The sequence below is a fragment of the Leucoraja erinacea genome, chromosome 12 (genome assembly GCF_028641065.1).
Source record: "Leucoraja erinacea ecotype New England chromosome 12, Leri_hhj_1, whole genome shotgun sequence".
NCBI classification, from domain to species: Eukaryota; Metazoa; Chordata; class Chondrichthyes; order Rajiformes; family Rajidae; genus Leucoraja; species Leucoraja erinaceus.
Genome location: NC_073388.1, coordinates 19,120,811 through 19,138,272, shown reverse-complemented (window position 1 = coordinate 19,138,272; position 17,462 = coordinate 19,120,811). Strand labels below are relative to the sequence as shown.

Below are 17,462 nucleotides of genomic sequence, written 5' to 3'. Positions count from 1 at the left end.
TCTGCGGGCCACCCTCGGTGAACGCGCACTCAACTTTGTCTTGGGATTCCTACCCTCCCGGTCAATGTACCCGGGCGATCCGGTCCGGGGGCTGGGACGGTGCTCCGGGCTGGGACGACGTTCTGGCGGCGGTGTCCAGAGTCCTGGGTTCAGCCGCGGGCCGGCAGCTGCGTGTGCTGGACTGGAGGTGCGGCGGCTTCGACCACCCCGGGCCGCAGTGTTTGAACCGGCCCGTTCCCGGGGTTCGGTGAGCTGCGGGACTGTTTATACCATCGCCCGGTGGGGAATCGCCTCAGCGCAGAGGGAGCAGAGGGAGAGACTGCAACCCTAAGATTTTTGCCTCCACCACAGTGAGGAGGTGTTTGGAGGACTCACTGTGGTGGAAGTCAATTTGTGTTTATTGTTGTTATTATTGTATCATTGTATGTATGACTGCAGGCACAAAATTTCGTTCAGACCGTAAGGTCTGAATGACAATAAAGGAAATTCAAAACCTTCTCTTTTATGAATGGGGATTTAGTTCCCCTTTCGTCGAGGACCGACCGGAGGTTCCGCTGTCACCTCTGCGGGCCGCCCTCGGTGAACGTCCTGGGTCCCTGGGATAGCAGGGGGCGATCAAACAGCACAATACCCCCCCTCCCCCCCCACCCCAACTCCAGAGGAATCCGCTCCCCGATGGGCCGCTACGGCGACAAGTGGCAGTTCGCCCACAGCCCGAGAACAAGACGCACCTTGCGCACCATCAGTTTCTGCCCATACGGGGAGCGTGTTCCTCTGGAGTTGGAGCGGGGCTGGGCTGGAGTTGCTGATCTGGGATCTCCGTGCTTGCAGTGGGCCTGGGGGTCGGTGTCCCGATGAGGGGGCACAGCTTGGGCTGTGGGCGAACTGCCACTTGTCGCCGTAGCGGCCCATCGGGGAGCGGCTCCTGGTGGTCCCGATGTCTCCCGCTAGTTTGCAGTTTTCCTCTGGAGTTGGAACGGGGCTGGGCTGCTGCTGGCTGTGGGTCTCTGGGATCTCAGTGCTTGCAGTGGGCCTGGGGGTCGGTGTCCCATTGGTCCTGACGTCTCCGGTGACTGGCATTGCCGACGTGAAGACAGTGCAAAACCCCCGCGCCGTGCAATGGGCCGGGAGCTGGAGAGGGGAGGGAAGGGGTCACACACATGGCCGGGAAGCAGAGGGGTGTAGGTGGGGTGAAACTGAAGGGAGCGACAATCTGCAGCTCCCTGCCCGCTGAGTTAAAAAAGTTCCCACGCAAGACTCACGATACACTGTGTATCGTGAGTCTACCGTGGGAACTTTTTTAACTCAGCGGGCAGACAGCAGCATATTGTCAATTATTAACCCTCCCGCGCAATATACCCTCACCTTCTCTTTTATGGATGGGGATTTAGTTCCCCTTTCTTCGAGGACTGACCGGAGGTTCCTCTGTCACCTCTGCGGGCCGCCCTCCATGAACGTTTTCAAGGACCTTTTTTCAAGGACTGAAAAAATGTCGCTATTCGGAGGTTTTCGTTATTTGGATCTTCGAATAAAAGGTTGTGCACCTGTATCATTGTCTTATAAAATATGTGGCTTAAATAGAATCTTTAATCCATGGCCATTGCACCATTCGAGATGCTCACTACCTCGACATCTAACTTCAACCCATCTGACATTCATCATCAATAGATTCACATTTTCATAAACATTATTTAAAATTCTGCAACCTCAAGCCTTCCCACACTCACATTTCACAGAGGAGTGGCTTACAGAGCTCACACAGACAAAAGAGCAGCAAAGGTCAGTGATGGGGAGAAGTCAAAGGCCAAAAACACACTGTCAAATTTGGAGGTAGACAAAAATGTTGGGAGAAATCAGCGGGTGAGGAAGCATCTATGGAGAGAAGGAATAGGCAACGTTTCGGGTCGAGACTCTTCTTCAGACTGATGTCGGGGGGGGGCATCAAAATTAGAAGTAAGTGAAGTAATGGTCTGATTCTCTGAGCAGGCACAGTACGTTTCTCTAATGCCTCTACTGCAATATGATGATTCCATGTAATTTACCATCTTTGGCACATTCAACTCTACAATGACAAATAAGACCTCACCTCAGAAATAAATAATTTTATTAAAGAAGGTCAAACTAGTCATCAGCAAAATAGTTATTGGTTTTAAAGTTTGATAAGTTTAGTTTAGTTTAGAGATACAAGGTGGAAACAGGCCCTTTGGCCCACTGAGTGCATACCGACCAGCGATCCCCACACATATTAACACTATACAGCACACACTAGGGACAATTTACACTTACATAAGCCAATTAACCTACTTTGGAGTGTGAAAGGAAACCGAAGATCTCGGAAAAAACCCAACGTGGTCACAGGGAGAATGTACAAACTCTGTACAGACAGCACCCGCAGTCGGATCGAACCTGAGACATGCATTTCGGATCGAACCTGAGTCTCCAGCGCTGCAAGTGCTGTAAGGCAGCAACTCTACCGCTGCACCACCGTGGACACAATAATTGTAAATGTTATTTCACAATTTGTAACTCATCTCACTCTGACCACCCAGGCTGATGCTCAGCTGCACTGAGACCTAGATGATTCTCATAGCAAATACTCTTATGAAGATTTATCCTCCAAACTTTGGCCCAACTTTGACACTTCAGAATCCTGATGATCTGTTCCTTTCAGAATTAATTCCACACAAAGCTGCCTTTGCAATCTTGCTGCCTCATGTTTCACTGACATGAGTGATGGTGATATCTGTTAGTGAAGCCAGATTATTGCATAAAAAGAGCCTTGAATTCCAACAGACAATATTTATTTCAAGCATTATGTGTTGGTATTCAACCCCATTACTGATCCTTGGAATAGTTTAAGATGTGTACAGAATTAGAAGATTCAATTTATTTAATGAATTGTGCAATGCAACGTTAGATAACTCAGTAAAAAAAGTTAACTAATTTCAATTCTAGGAAATCAACCAATAATGCAGTCATCTTTCTATCTTCAACATTGTGCAGGCAGCCAGTCTAATAGATCAAATTATCATTTTGGTTTACCTACTAACAGAAGACATAACTGAACAAAGTGTGTTTACAAATCTGATTGTCCTGCTGAAGAGAGATCTTATGGGCATGTCCCACTTCGACAATTTTTCAGGCAACTGCCGGCCACTGTCAAGTTGTAGCAGGTCGCTGAAAAACCGGCGACTATCAGAGTGGAACCTTCCTGTTCATCGTGGTGTGTGTCTGTATCACATTGGTTTTGCACCGTGTGAATTTCACTCAGACAGCGCTCCCCCCGCTTGCCCTGTCACCTGCCTGCTTAACTGGCTGGTGAAGGAAGCCATGTGTGTGTGTGTGTGTGATCCACTCTTGACAGTCACTGTTCCAGTCGCCGTTCCAGAGGTCGGTTTTTCAGCGACCTGCTACGACTTGACTGTCACCTGAAAAATCGCCTAAGTGGGACAGGCCCATTAGGAAGCTCAAAAGGAGGGAGTTTGAAAGAACCTGGGTATCAGGGAGAGAAATGAACACAGATGTTGCAGGTTACTTGAACTTGGAAAATCAAATCGAACCTTATTTTCAGCCTTGGTCATCTACAGCCCAGTGGTATGAACACTCAATGTTATAGTCCTAGGCTTCATCTGCCCATGATGAACTGAACGAGTTCTACGCGCGGTTTGAGGTTAAAAACAGCACCCAGACACGTGCACTACTGCCATCTCCCAGTGACCAGTCGCTCAGGCTGTCCGCAGCCGGAGTTAAAAAGGCCTTGGCCAGCATCAATCCACGCAAAGCTGCAGGGCCGGACAACATTCCTGGATGCGTTTTAAGAGACTGCGCCGAGCAACTGAAAGATGTCTTCACAGACATTTTTAACATCTCACTCAGCCAGGCAGTAATGCCCAACTGTCTTAAGAGTGCTACCATCGTCCCTGTCCCGAAGAAACCAAACCCAGCCTGCCATAATGACTTTCGACCAGTGGCTCTAACACCCATTGTAATGAAGTGTTTTGAGCGACTGGTTATGCAGCACATCAAAAATAGTCTACCTGCCGACCTAGACCCACTGCAGTTCGCCTACACAGCCAACCGATCCACAGAGGACGCAGTCTCAACAACACTGAACCTCGTACTGTCACACCTCGATCGAAAAAATACTTATGCCAGGATCCTCTTCATAGACTTCAGCTCCGCGTTTAACACAATCATTCCGCAGCAGCTGGTGGAGAAGTTGGAGCTATTGGGGTTGATGCTGGCACATGTAACTGGGTCCTGAACTTTCTATCACAACGGCAGCAGACAGTCAGGGTGGGCAGTAGGACATCAAAAACCATAGCCGTGAGCACTGGCTCACCCCAAGGCTGTGTCCTAAGCCCCCTGCTGTTTAGTCTGCTGACACACGACTGTACTGCTAGACTCAACAACAACTTCATCAACACGTTCGCTGATGACACAACAGTGGTGGGTCTCATCAGTGACAATGATGAGTCGGCGTACAGGATGGAGGTGGAGCTGCTCACAGGATGGTGCAAATCCCACAACCTCATTCTCAACGTGGGAAAAACTAAGGAGATGGTGGTTGACTTCAGGAGGGCGGGAAAACAACACCATACACCTCTGCACATCGATGGAGCTGATGTGGAAAGGGTCAGCAGCGTGAAGTTCCTAGGACTACACCTGTCAGATAACCTGATGTCCACAACCAACACCACAGCACTGGTCAAGAGAGCCCAGCAGCGACTACACCCTCTCCGAAGACTACATAAAGCAGGTCTCCCCACTACACATCTACGAACTTTTTATAGGGGGACAGTCGAGAGCACATTAACCAACGGCATCACTTCCTGGTTCGGGAGCTGCAAGGCGTACGAACGGCACCAACTTGACAGGATTGTGAAGACCGCCAGCAGGATTATTGGTGCTCCACTCCCTTTCTTGCTGGACATATACAGGAAGAGATGTATCAACAGAGCCATCTCCATCATCAAAGACCCCTACCACCCATCGCATCACATATTCTCCATCCTGCCATCTGGGAAGAGGTACAGGAGCATTAGCTGCAAAACCAGCAGGATGCTCCTCAGCTTCTTCCCGCAGGCTATAAGACTGATAAACGGACTTAGCCCCCTGCCAAAGTATCGCGCACCAACCACCAACCTGGACACACTGCAGCAGCTGTCGATCGGAACGCCTGTTGATGTTTAGTAGAGAGTAGAGTGTTTAATTTAATTTGTTCATGATATATGTATTTTTATTTCTATTTACTTGTTGTTATTTGTACTGCACACTGAACGGACACTGGTTGAGCAACGTTTTTTTGTTTCCTCTGGGTATGTGAGTACTCAGGAAATAACAATAAAGATATACTGATACTGATATACTGATCTAGTCATAGCCATATAGCATGGAAACATGCCCTTCGGCTCAACTTACCCACACTGACTAACATGTCCCATCTGCATGAGTCCCACCTGCCTACATTTGGCCCATATCCCTCTGAACCTGTCCTATCCATGTACCTGTCTAAATGATTCTTAAATGTTGCGACAGTACCTGCCATAACAACCTCTTCCAGCAGCTTGTTCCATACACGCACCATCTTTTGTGTAAACAGGTTACCCCTCAGGTTCCTATTAAATCTTTCCTCCCTCATCTTAAACCTATCATCCTCTTCCTCATCTATTCTACCTATTACCTGCCAGTTTGTGTTTCAGCCCTCTCCCTTATAGAAAATAGAAAATAGATGCAGGGGGAGGCCATTTGGCCCTTCGAGCCAGCACCGCCACTCATTATCTCTTTATACTGCCTACCGCCACTCTGCCCTTGCATCCAAAGGCACAGCCTCGACCCAAAACATCAACAAGCCCTCCGTCTTCATAGTTTCGCTGTTTCACTATTTGACCGCCCGAGTTCCTCCTGAATTGTTTTTCTCCTCTATTTATATAGCCAAGGCTTTGTTTTGCACTCTATTTAAAAGGCTCAGGATCCCGATACATTTTCAGCCATTTTTTCAACTTTCCCTGCCACCGTCAAAACTATATCAATTTATTACAAGATCTCTCTTTGTACATCTCTTTTAGATTATCTGGTTTATCCTGTGCCTTCTCTCTTCTACCAAAAAGCACTGTACGTCTCAGCATTTTAAATTTCACCTGTCACCAATCCATTAATTTAATCAGCTAGTCTACAATTCCGTGAAAACTCTAACTATCCCCCTCGTAGATCAGTACAACTACATGTTTTCTGTTATCTGCAAACATACAAATCACACAAAGCGTATCTTATTTCCCTTCAGTCTGTAAAATAACCCTTTATTATTACATTGTTTTGTATTACTTATTCTACACGTACTGCTGCAACCTTTATTATTCCATGGCTCTAAATGTTCACAAACCTCATGCGTGATTGTTTATCAAATGCATTTTGAATGTCTATATAAACCACATTAATCGTATTTCCCTCATCTGTGTTCATCAAAATAAACTACCAGGTTGTTCTCCCCCTAGGCGAAGAAAGGTAGATAATAAATACCTTGTGTTTATGCCAGGAGATGGAATAATAAATGCACTCTACTGCCCAGATTCCTTCTTCCAGTTTATGGAACATTTACTGTTACGGATGTGTCTTTTGCAATCAATATCCGTCCAACAATATAATTTAAAAAGGTGTTGAAGTAATTGTGAAAAGTGTATTTAAAATTGAAATGGCCTTTAAATTGCAATGTCTTGGTTACCTCCCTTACAAAGCACATTCTGTTAACAGATTAAGAAAAAATAAAATAAAAATAGGACATGAAAGCACATGGAACAACTACATTGCCACATATGGTTAGCCAGCAACGCAAACAATTTTCTATGACACTAACCTCCATTGCAAACCAATTCAGTAAACCACTTCTACTCACTCGGCCCACGTTGTATCAATCAAGCTCATCAGTAAACACCAGAACAAACTGCCTTTAACAGTCAGTTATGTTTGCGAGCATATGGTTTAAGTGCAGTGAAATATCTGTTGGAGAGGCGAGTGGTTTTGTTACTCAAACATCTGCTATTTCCTGAAGGTCTTGCAATAATTAGAAAAATGTAAAGAAATATTCTTCACCGCTCAAGCAAAAGAGGATCTAACTGCTTAATCTTGCTTTCAGAAGGGAAGGGTGTGTCACTTGGTGTTAGTGCTGCTCCCCCTCCGCTCAAACCCCAACTAACGTGACTCCGATAAAGAGGTTGAGCCAATCCAGTGGTCACCAGGGATATGCTCCCTTCAAGAGCAGTCAAATATGACTGATAAACAAGAGACTGTAGATGCTTGAATCTATATCAAAAAACTGAACAGCTGGTGAAACTCAGTGGGTCAGGCTGTGGGGGGAAATAAATCTGAGAGGGGAAATAGATACTCGATGTTTCAGGTTGAAATACTTCATCTAGACCTTCCTTTTTCCTTGACAGATGCTGCCTGACTGCTGTTCCTTCAGCTCTGCTACTTTTGTTTTGCTCAAAACAAATGTTGTTGAGTTCTTGTTCAGTGACATATGAGTGATGGAGGATTGGGAAAAGGTGTGAAGTGGAGATAATCATTTTATATTTGGCATTATTATCATAATTTTCTGCTGCTTAGCAACTCCCCACTGGCTTCATCAACATTCTCTCTGGAGCAAATGACCTTCTGCAACTGAATATTTTAGCTACTCTCTGCATCATATCAACCATAGACGTTTATCAGCATCTTTGATAGTGATCAGAGGTTGCAAGTGCACCAAAGACTGTTTTGATCGTAGCCTGGTTATGGAAACGTTGTCATGTCTGAGGCTTAAGGCATTCTTGCAACTTCCATACAGAATGGTGTTTCCATTACACACTGCACCATTGCAGAGCACTCAGGGAAACAGCCTCACCCGAAGTATGGCCGTACTGGAGGGATTGGATGGGTGAGTCAGTGAGAGGCATTGGTGGGTGCCAGTGATTGCTGCGTTGGCCATGCAATAGATATTCAGGGCTGGAAGTTGGTGAATTGGGGACCCATGTACAACCACCTGGAGAGTCACACATTTTTTGCCTGTGAGTAGGTGATCAATAATTGGATGAACCTTTGACAGGAGCCTGGAACTTGGGAAGGATGGAGTGGGATCCAGTGGGATGGGGCCTGCACGAAAGCTAAAAGGTACATAACTTCAAGACCTTGGGAGTCAGAATCCCATAACTAAGACAGAACTGCTATCAATCACACAGCTGCAGAGCAAGCAGCATGATAGAAACCTGAGATGGACACAAAATGCTGGAGTAACTCAGCGGGACAGGCAGCATCTCTGGAGAGAAGGAATGGGTGATGTTTTGGGTTGAGAAATTAATTTCTTTCTAGCGATGCCGCCTGTCCCGCTGAGTTACTCCAACCTTTTCCTGCCTGTCTTTGGCTTAAACCAGCACCTGCAGTTTCTTCCTACACATGATAGAAACCTGCTTGTGTTGTGAGTGACTGGCGACTAAAGAACTCTGGATCAATGTGACCTATTTCTTCCCAATCTAAGCAAAACATCACACCAAGAATGACAATAGACAATAGACAATAGACAATAGGTGCAGGAGTAGGCCATTTGGCCCTTTGAGCCAGCACCGCCATTCAATGTGATCATGGCTGATCATCCCCAATCAGTACGCCGTTCCTGCCTTTTCCCCATATCCCCTGACTCCGCTAACTTTAAGAGCCCTATCTAGCTCTCCCTTGAATGTATCCAGTGAACCGGCCTCCACCGACCTCTGAGGCAGACTCACAACTCTCTGTGTGAAAAAGTGTTTCCTCGTCTCAGTTCTAAATCGCTTTCCCCTTATTCTTAAACTGTAGCCCCTACTTCTGGACTCTCCCAACATCGGGAACATGTTTCCTGCCTCTAGCGTGACCAAACCCTTAATAATCTTATATTTCAATATGATACCCTCTCATCCTTCTAGATTCAAGAGTATACTAGCCCAGTCGCTCCATTCTCTCAGCACATGACAGTCTCGCCAACCCGGGAATTAACCTTGTAAACCTATGCTGCACTCCCTCAATAGCAAGAATGTCCTTCCTCAAATTAGGGGATCAAAACTGCACACAATACTGCAGGCCCTAAGGCCCTATACGACTGTAGAAGGACCTCTTTGCTCCTATACTCAACTCCTTTTGTTATGAATGACGTTGCAACATTCGGGTCTACTGTGGAAAATAGTTGATTCATATAAGAACAGTTTTCAAAGAAGGATGATTCAACCACATGGGTGAATTTACTACAATGGGGGAAAGATGAATCTTTATATGTGTAGCAATGTAAAACGCAGTGGAATATGTCTACAACATAGCAAAATGGTGCTGAAGTTAAAAATCAACAAAAGAATAATAAGACAGTCCGTGACAAATTATATAGCCTATTCCTGCTTTCATTCCATAGTTTGATTTTGCTCATTTAACAAAAAACTTACTGTAGTCTGCATATACAAGGATTGTCTGTTATAATTGGTATTACATGCTATAAATCTGATGCATTGTTATCACAAAATATTAATTTTTAGTTAAGGTTTTGTATAAAGGAATTATTGATTAAATTCTGCCTCAATTTGAAGATGTGGATTAGGCGGTGGTCAGTACAGCAGTTATCAGTGCCAGTCATGGTAGGGCTAACAATGAGCTGGACTTGGGCTGTTCCAATGAGACGCTGTTCTTTCTTCCTAAAATTGCACAACATATGGCCCATGACATGACAATGCTCCACGTATTTTGATGGGCAAATAACCCTTCTGGAGTCAGCCTCTTTGGAATTCCATTTGGAGTTTCAGTCTGTTTCTCTCAGAGATGTGGCCAAGAATCTTTCTGAAGTTGCGGTCACCTTGGCCTTATACATAGATTATATTATTCGAGTGCATGCAGTGTATGTGTGAGCATTAAACTGCATGCAGCAGACCCTGGTCAATTGCCTTGAACCACATTGATGACTGTGGGTTCACTGTCAGAGTGGGCTGAAGAGTCATATGGCCTACAGTGGAGTCACTAAAATGTTGAATTAGCTCATTCGTAACATCTCTGTGAATCCCATCAAATTCCAGATACAGTATTTTTGGCTTCTAAACTGCATCTTCATTATTTCTCATCTATTTGAATGCATCTTTTAAAAAAATCTATGATCTACTGTTAATATTCAACCGCTCTCTGGGATCCAATTTATGCCAATCCTTTGAGATTTTAAACATGTCATTGATATCAACCATGCCTTTCTGATGTAAACATTGCTAGTATCTGTTACTTGTCCTCAAAACCCATGAGCTTATAATTACTGGCTTAGATGCTGAATGTTGTATTTTCCACAAAACAATTATGCCCTCCCTCCCCAACATGGTGCCCAGCACCTTATGTTGGGTATTTAGTGTGACTGCAGCTCAGAGCTAAACATAATTTCCTGTTGGATGCAGCCTAGTCTTTTTGCAACAGTTGACAAACTGACACTTCCTGTTTTCATAAGCAGCACGGACGTTCAAAGGTGCTTTTGACAGGGCCATCCTGGTGTGCCATGTCCCGTTCACTATTTATTTAAAACTCACTTTGTCTGTTTAAGTGTTTACCATTTACGCAGCTTTTCCAATCATTGCATTAAACAACATTTTTCCCCTTTGTGCCAGGTTACCTGTATCTCCCCCATCCCTCCTGTGCCACCATGAAATGTGTTGTCACCTTTGGATTTTACATCAGTAAATTTGGGAGTACTGTCCCATATTTTTTTAATAATCATTAATATATCCTAAAACACCAGTGTAGTTTATTATTGTTGTCACCTGCACCGAGGTACAGTGAAACGCTTTTTGTTGCGCGTTAGTTATCCAGTCAGTTAACGGACTATACATGAATACGATCAAGCCATCCACAGTGTACAGATACAGGAGAAAAGGGGATAACATTTAGTACAAGATAAAGTCCAGTAAAAGACAGTTTGAAAGCCTGGAACTGGAGTGCTAATTGGCCTGAACTAAACACTGTGGAACCCTATGAGCCAATTCCTCCCAGACAGACGCTGCTTCCTCCTAACCAGCCATCCCATCCTTCTGTCGCTGAACCACTTTCAGCATTTCCTTTTCTCCTCAATGTCTTTTGTATTATAACTTGCAGACAAATCTGCCAATGGCTGTTAAGTCCTAGAATAAGTAATCTATCGAGTTCCTCTATTAATTCATGTAAAATTCTTCAACAACGCCAGTAAATATTGACAAGCAAGCCCCGTCATCAATGATGCCACAATGCTGTACTATTCCACATTTCCCCAGATGTTCCCTGCTGAACATTTACCCAGTATTTTGTCCACTATGAAGGTACGGGTTAAGATTCAGGGAGACATGCTGATCTTGGAATCATGAGCAAGAAACAAACTGCTGGAAGTAGTCAATGCACCAGGCAGCATCTGGTCTGCAGAAGGGTAGTCTGGCCATTCACCTTCACCGAATCTGCCTAATTGACTAAATTCCTCATGTACTTTGTTGTTTGACCATGGTTTATTGTTCAATACCTTTTTGTTGAGAAGTGCCACCACATTTGCTGCAGTAATGATTTCAACATGATTATTGATCTTTGTCACCTCTATTAATATTCTATGATAATTAATGAGGGATGAACCTAGACACAAAATGCTGGAGTAACTCAGCGGGCTGAATAGAAGGAATGGGTGACGTTTTGGGTCGAGACCCTTCTTCAGACCTGAAGAAGAGCTTCAGTAAGAGCTGAACCTATTGTTTGCACAGAAAATGATTCCTGGCCAGTTGTGCTCAACATGCTCAATAATAATGTCAGGGTGTTGTGATTCTGTAAAAGTCTACAGGTTTACATTGGACATACTGTATGTTCACTTACAACCAGAGAGAAACTCAGCATTGATCCCTCGGTTAGGAAACTCCTTAACACCTTTGGAATTGATGCAGAGGGAAAGAGAGCCTCAGATTCAGTAACTGTGGATCACAATGCCGGATCAGCAATGATTATCCTGGCACTCGTAGTAAGGTGGACTCATGCAATTGGCTTTATTTCCAATGTCAAACAAGTGTCTTTAAGTTCCAGGTCAACTCAAGGGTGCAGTCCTTTATCAGTAGTGAAGGCACAGAGAATTGGGATTCATCCCAGCAACTTCCCCTGTATTCACTCCCTCCTCCCAGTCTCCCACTGGGAATTTCTGAGTTATATAGAGAAGCCATTCTCAATGGGGGCCATATGGACCCCAAGGAGGCCCAGGCACATTTGAAGGGGTCTCAGTGAGAACGGGAGCCACAAGGGTTTATGGGGGGGGGGGGGGGGGGGGGGGCTGGGGGCTGGTAACTGAAACAAATCAATACCAAGCAGCTACCTTAATTGGAGTCAATAGTTTCCCTTCTAGTTATAATATTATTTCAACACACCATTTGAATTTGGCGGGCCCGTTGAATTCATTTCTTAAGCTTAATAAATTTCCAATACTGTGGGAAAAAGCCCAAAGATTTTTTATTGCCTTTCCCTTAACATATTTGGTTGAGTGCAGATTCCGCAAGGTAGTTTCTTTGACAAAATCTAGTAACAGAATTGATATTGTGACAAGAGGTAACCTCCAACAATCATTGTCTAATTGAAGCCTGATATCATGAAACTTGCAGAAAACCACCAAGCTCAAGGATCATATTAGGACTGATAGTTGTTTAATTTCATACAGTCTTTTAAAAAAAAATTCCAGTATTTCGGATGTTCAAGTTTTCTTGGTGTCTAATAATGAATGATTTTTTGTCTATCTGTTCGTGCTGTATCCCTGTTTGACAGGGGGCCTGGAAACTGAGCAGAGCTCCTAAGGGGACTGTGGCCAAAAAACGGTTGAGAATGGCTGACATAGAGCGTGGGCTGACAAGGTTCAAATAACCAACCAAATGCAGCTAAATGGGCCTAGCATTACCAATGATGCTGGGGATTGGCATCTCCTGGCCTGACAGCCAGTTAAAGGCATCAGAGCGATCTCCAAGGGAAGGAGCAATGTCACACAACCAAGGGCTTTTGATGGGCCCAGAGATCCAACCATTTTTTTAAGCAGCCAGTGAGTAAGGAAAGAGCAAACAATCAAGATATTTTTCTTCTGATTTGCTATTCACACAGTCGTAACAGAGAATGTATGCGTGCAGAGATACTAGTGGAGAGCAATTCATCACCAGGAATGCATCTACATCTGTTTGATATTGAATAGCATTACTGCTGCCTAAACCATAATCAATAACATCTATGTTATAACTTTAATGGGCAAGTTGTATGCCCATCGATTCCCAAGTTAAAAAGGCCTGACTTATGGACACCCCACCTATTAACTAGCTCCCATAATATTGTTAAGTTCAAAAGTCTAACATATTTACATTTATTAGTTCTAACCTTCAGCAGTACTAGTTTCAACTCTCTCTACTTTTAGTAATTTTTCTTTCTTTTCTGATTTCTGCACTTTATTACAAAATTCATTACAAAACTGTGGAAATATGATTACCAAGTGCATGATCCCACACTTTACTACACTATTCCATTTTCCACTTCTTTGCCCACTCTCCCTACCTGTCCGAGTTCTTCTGCAGACTCTCTGCTTCCTCCACATGACCTACCCCTCCACCTATTTTCATATTATCTGCAAACTTAGCCACAAAGCCATTAATTCTATCATCCAGATCATAGAAACATAGAAACATAAAGAATAGGTGCAGGAATAAGCCATTCGACCCTTCGAGCCAGCACCGCCATTCAATATGATCACGGCTAATCATCCAAAATCAGTACCCCATTCCTGCTTTCTCCCAATATTCCTTGATTCCATTAGCCCTGAGCTATCTCTCTTGAAAACATCCAGTGAATTGGCCTCCACTACCTTCTGTGGCAGAGAATTCTGTGGCAGAGAATTCCACAGAATCACAACTCTCTCGGTGAAAATCAGTACCATATAACATGAAAAGTAGTGGACCCAACACAGATCCCTGCGGAAGACCACCAATCACTAGGAGCAACCCAAAAAAGCCCCCTTTATTCCCACTTTTTTTGTCTTCTGCCAGTCAACCAATCGTCTATCAATGCTGGTAACTTGTCTCTAATATCATGGTCTCATATCCTGTTTAGCAGCCTCACGTGTGGCACCTTATTAAATATCATAAACAATATCTAGTCCACCCATCTAATCATCAATAGATGATGAAAACAGTTAATATACTGCACCAGGAGAATAATAGTTACACCACGAAGCACAAACTTAATTCTCTCAGGCAGATTTTGACCTTTAACATTTTCTTCTCCAGCAGTTTTCTTACTGCTGATTGTCAGATAGCCAACTGACAATGGTCTACAATGACTTGTGTCAGATGGTTAATCCACATAAACTTCTGGGTCCAGAGCTGCTTGAGGATATCCTCCAAACTATCTACTGCCTTTCATTCACCAGGCTCCATCCAGTCTTTCTGCAAAACTTACCGTCCACAAAGCTGCAGGGAGCATAGGTACAAGGGGTAGTTAGTTGACCTTTGCTTGCAATATGCCATAGTTTAATTTTTAAACTTAGCATTGAATGTATACTTTGAGGTATTTTTTATTTTTTCAATGCTACCAAGTATGCATGCAAATGCATGACAGTGGGAAGATAAGTTACACGGCTGTTGTGAATGGGACACTGCTACTGCACAGCAACTTCCACTGAGTTCCCACTTATCCATTGGACTTCCACTGGACTGCCACTGATTCCTTCACTCTCTCCACCAATCCTTCCTCTGGCTTCACATTCTGCAAATCTTCAATCCTGTCTCACACCTTCTGCTTTTATCTCTGGCTTTTGTTCCAACATCTGCCTATCAATGCCTGTGTCTGCCTATTACCTGCTATGCTTTGTCCTGCTTCTCCTTTCTTCCTGCTTTCTTCCTCCTCCAACAAACAGTCTGAAGAAGTGTCTAGACCTGAAACGTCACCTACTCATGTTTTTCAGAAACGCTGCCTGGCCATCTATATATATATATGTGTGTGTGTGTGTGTGTGTGTGTGTGTGTGTGTGTGTGTGTGTGTGTGTGTGTGTGTGTGTGTGTGTGTGTGTGTGTGTGTGTGTGTGTGTGTGTGTGTGTGTGTGTGTGTGTGTGTGTGTGTGTGTGTTGTGAGTATATAAACACATTGAACTATTCTTTGTTCTCTCGTTTAGTGTATTGTTTACAGTGTACTATGTGTACATATTCTGTTGTGCTGAAGCATGTAAAAATTTAATTGTTCTATCTGGGACATATTACAATCTTGACCCGCAGAGTTACATCAGCACTTTGCGTAAACCAGCATCTGCAGTTTCTTGTTTCTAGAGCAGGTGCTCAATAACCAGTATGGTTCCTCCTTTCCTCTTTGTCTTATTCATTCGCCATCTTCTCTTCCTTTTCGTGCTACCACTCTTTAACTGGTTGCTCTATGTTTGTTATCCATGGCATTGTGTGCACAGGGTTACCTCTCTTCCTCTGAAGAAGGGTTTCGACCCGAAACGTTGCCTATTTCCTTCGCTCTATAGATGCTGCTGCACCCCCTGAGTTTCTCCAACTTTTTTGTGTACCTTCGATTTTCCAGCATCTGCAGTTCATTCTTGAATACCTCTTCTCTACACACATTTGCCTGTCCTGCTGAGTCTACTCTGACCTGCATTTTCTGTGGATATTATCTAACAACTGTAAAATTCTTAACAAAAGAAACATATGATATTCTCTTGAAAAGGAATGATGATATTGAAATTAAAACTATATATGATGCAGTCATAAAAGCAATTTGACAACCACAGTCAAATAAACAGTCAATTCCTAATCAAATGAGCTCTCCTCAGGAACCTATTTCCCATGTTGGACATCTTTTTGAGGCTTCATTCAATAACATTCCCTGAAAATGTGTGGGAGAGCTCAGAAGATTTTAATCCATGGAATTTTGAGACATGACAGATGATTTGATTTATGTTTGTTTAGAGCAACGTTGCACAACGGTTGTGTTGTAGATTAGTGCCATCAATTGGAAATGAAACTACAAAATGAATAATGTCAATCAGGAAATAAACCAGGTTGCGATAGCTGAGGAAATGACATACCAGAGCTTAGCAGCGGTTGCTAAGGCAAATAGAGGTTTAAGAGCTTTAAATAGATCTGCAGAGCAGAGTCCATTGAAACCGTTGACATCCAATACTGACATTTTTGTTTCCATACGTTCATTTTAAACTATTCAAGATATCCAAAGGAAGATGAAATGAAAAATAACTGAACTTAACAATATGAAGGATTCAATAATTCACCATCAATTTAGAAAATCCAGTCCATTCTATTGTAGTCCAGGCCTAATTGGAAAATAATACTGAGATAAAAAATTGATTGCCATTTTTTCATGTTGAGATTGCTTGGAAATATTTCTGACTGCCTACCCATTATTCTGTGAGTTGAAACTAATATATTCTGCCTGCATGTGATTCATATCCTACAATCCTTTGCATATCCATGTGCCTATCTAAAAGCCTCTTGAAAGCCATTATCCTATCTGCCTCCACCACCAACCTTGCGAGAGTGTTCCAGGTACCCACCACTCTCTGTGTAAAAAAATTTGCCCTGAGCAAATACTTTAAACATTTCCCCTCTCGCATTAAAGCTCTGCCCTCTCCGAGAGTCATAGTCATAGAGTGATACAGCATGGAAACAGGCTCTTCAGCCCAACTTCCCCACACCAGCCAACACTGGTCACCCACCACCCTTTTTGTGAAAAAGTTACCCCACAGATTCTTATCCCCTTCACCTTGAACCTATGTCCTCTGGTCCTCGATTCCCCTACTCTGGGCAAGAGATTACGTGCATCTACCTGATTTATTCCTCTCATGATTTTATACACCTCTATAAGATCACCCCTCATCCTCCTGTGCTCCAAGGAATGGCCTACTCAACCTCTCTATAGCTCAGACCCTCTCGTCCTGGCAACATCCTTGTAAATCTTCACTGAACTCTTTCAAGCTTGACAATATCTTTCCTATAACATGGTGCCCAGAACTGAACACTACTCTGATATTTCCACCCTATGAGAAAAGTTCTGACTGCCTACCCTATCTATGCCTTTCATCTTCTATCAGTTCTCCCCTCAACCTCCAAAGCTGCAGAGAAAACAATCCAAGTTGGCCAACCTTGTAGCTAATACCCTCTTTTTGCTTTGGTTGTTTGATTCTTGTAGTGGATCTGGCAGTGTGGACTTTTGTCAAATGGTATTGCCTCCTCATTTGAGCAAATTCTTCTTCTTATTGAAGGAAAACTTTGGAAATATTCATCAAATATTATTGGAAATATTATCTGGAAGTGCAATAAACACAACGATGTTGGTCAGCTTGCTACATCTCATTGAGATATGTGCATACCTGAGATAAAATAGGTTGTAATGACTGGATGTTTAACCAACAAGGACACCTTTTTAAAGTTTACAATAAATAAATAAAACATAATAACTAAAAT

At 43.5% G+C, this 17,462-nt stretch overlaps 1 protein-coding gene across 6 annotated transcripts in view; it reads right to left on the bottom strand.

Annotated features, from left to right (window-relative positions):
* nhsl2 (NHS-like 2) overlaps positions 1-17,462 on the bottom strand; it is a 291,724-nt gene that overhangs the window by 51,603 nt on the left and 222,659 nt on the right. Inside the window, exon 1 of one of the 6 annotated variants that reach the window (XM_055643711.1) lies at positions 6,854-7,005. The exons of the other annotated variants lie outside the window; for them this stretch is intronic. The gene's annotated coding sequence lies outside the window, so the exon portion shown is untranslated. Of the gene's footprint in view, positions 1-6,853; positions 7,006-17,462 lie in introns of those variants that run through there. 6 annotated transcript variants of the gene reach the window in all.